Below are 2963 nucleotides of genomic sequence, written 5' to 3' on the forward strand. Positions count from 1 at the left end.
TAAAGAAAACCTTATCCATCACTATCCCTTGCCTTTAGTGTCAGAATCTTTATCACACAGTGTGTAAAAATCCCTCTCTGCTTTCTCTTGCCATCTGTATATGAGACCGAGAGCTGTTGTGTTGCAGGTATGGCCTGCCCCTTTAAGGAAAGTTTGTAGTGTGTGACCTGGGTATTGTGGGAAAAGACGCTAAAAGTGTGTGTATAACGAGAAGTGACGGACCACCTAGAGGTGATGCGAGTGTTGCTCCTGCTGTATATTCGAGAAATAAAGTGGCCGCATTCCAAGTAAAGAAACATCTCCTCCTCCTTCTTCACGGAGCGGTCCGGACGGCCGGTTACCAGCCAGACAGCGAGCCAAGATAACCAGTGACAGGGGCGGCTCCTGGTACAGGCGACATAGGAGACTGATTTATCATGACGTGACACATGCAATGTAAAACAATACATTAACGTCACACCATCATCCTCTAACCTCGGTGACGCACCGGAGGTAGAAGCGCTGCGAAAAGCGGTCCGCCTCCTTTCCTCGTCGACGTTAAATACTTGGGCTGTTCGCACCCGCAGCGTAGTGCCGTGAAGAACCAGGAAGCGCCGCGGCCACACACACACACACACCAGCACATAATCTACTGTGGGGGGTTGGCGGCTACAGGCTTGCGTAAGTCAGTCACCTGGGAAGACAGGCATCATTTACCCCTGAACTAGCACAGAGAAATGATGATAAAAAATTAAATATAAAAAAGAATTAATATATAATTAAATATAAAATAAATTAAATTAAATTATTATTATTATTATTTTTTTAATTAAATTAAATGGGGGAAAAAAAAAAGAATGCGCGCGCACATCCTGCGCAGAAACCCAATGTGCAGGAATTGCGCGCATTTCTTTTTTTAAATTTAATTTTTTCCTGTTTTTATTTTTGAATTAATTTAAATTTATATAGTGTAATATATTTTGCAAATAATAGGAGAAATCCTGCCAATTTTAAGAGTTCAGAATATTGCCAGCTTAAAGAAGGGAAGGAGTGGAATTCGAACCCAGGTCACTCTTGGTGGAGAACGAACACTTCACCGACTAGGCCACACCGCCTGATGATTGCCATGAGGAACAAAACCCACTAAGAAGATGTACAAATTAACGTGTGCGTGTGTCCTCATTTCATGCTCCTTTTGATAAACACTTCAGAGAAAATATTTTCTACTTTACTTATCCATATTTTTGGATTTTAGATACTGGATGATTTAACATACTTTAAAAACCTATTGTTAGAGAATAACCCAGTACTTTTCAACCTTGTATCCGGACGCCTTACAATAATCACAGTCTGCTGTGATGTCCTGAGGCTGCCCCCTGCTGGCTGCTGGGTTCCCCTACTGCTCTAGCTTGGTTTGTGCAGCTTGTGATTAACTAAAGTTGTCCATAAAAGAAAATCTTTAATATCCTTCACGGGCAATTTGATGTACAACCAGCAAAGAGTGCACTACAAAAATAAACTAACATATACAATTTAAATAAAACACAATGTGAAATGAGATGAGACAATATAAAAACCCTATAGACTAAGTAGCAGGGGAAAATTAGCTTTTAATAAATGAATTGATAAGTCGACCAACAGAAAATTACCCGTCAACTATTTAGATATTCTAATTTGAATTTCCTGTTGTGTTTCTAATAATTATTATTGTTGGTGACATTTCCTTGATAAATGGGTGGAGGTTTTATTACCTCTGCTAAGGAGGTTATGTTTTCATCTCTGATTTGTCAGTCAACAGGTTTATGTAATAAACTACTGGACCAATAACCACACAACTTCGTAGAAGGAAGCTGCATGGATCAGAGATGAACCTATACGGCTCTGTTGAGCTCTACTGAGTGCCAGCCTAGTGAATGAATCTGGAATCTGCCTGTGTGCATCTGTAAACAGTCCAAAAGTTATTGGGGATGCATGACAGTTTGCGTGTGTATGTTGGGGACTTGTGAGCATGTTGGGGCGACATTCTCACAAGAACTCAAATAAATGCCCTGTCAGATATCAAAACACATTTGGGGGGAATTGATGACACAGAGAGTAATTTGTATTCTTAAATATTGATGAATGAAGAAAAAATTGGGCTCCAGCAGAAGGGCACTTTTGTCATCCATGGCAAAAAGGCCAGTGCTTGAGCACCACTAGGAGTCTATCTGTGCACGTGCCTGACCTGAGAAGCTAAACTTGAAGGAGGACATCCAGAGGGGGACAGAGAGACAGCTGACAGCTCACCTTCAAAGTAAAAGTTCAGGAAGCCGGAGGTTTGATTTGATTAATGAGTAATGAGTGACCCTTACTCCTTGTGCTAGTTGATGGGAACAATGTCATTTATTTGATCACCAAATATAAACTGGAAGGTTTCGTATGAATTTTCAGAATTATATTAAATGTGTCCCACACTGTTGATTTCTGAGAATCAATGGATCGATATCAAGCGTGTGAACGATTTGGTGCAGCTTGACTGAATTGAAGGGGACTGTTGGGCCTTTGTGTTGTCTGCTTTTTGTTTCCATCAACTCCTGAGGAAAATATTTGGATTTTTAACCGCTACCTGTTAACTTTGTCTGTGATTGGCCATTTTCTAGGTAGTGGGCTGTGGGTTTTTCTGGCTGCTGCAGATAAAAATGAGAGTGGAACAACAAATTATATTTAGGGTCAGATAGATTATAGTCCAGCAAAGTAGCGTTTTACGACCGACCAATTGTAAAATAATTTTTTCCAGCATAGATCATTTCTATTAGGTGTTGAAATCCTAGTTTAGGAAATATATTAACTTCTCATCAATCCGAGATGTGTGCCAATAAGGCAAGGCAACAATACACCCTAATGGAGCTATTTTTGCCTTTACTCCTATAAAAATTTCAAACTAAAGATCATCTCACAGAAACCACCAGGACAAAGTCAAAAAGAAAATCACTCGGAGCAGCTGA

Source organism: Pleuronectes platessa, chromosome 15, assembly GCF_947347685.1.
Source record: "Pleuronectes platessa chromosome 15, fPlePla1.1, whole genome shotgun sequence".
In the NCBI taxonomy this organism is placed as follows: domain Eukaryota; kingdom Metazoa; phylum Chordata; class Actinopteri; order Pleuronectiformes; family Pleuronectidae; genus Pleuronectes; species Pleuronectes platessa.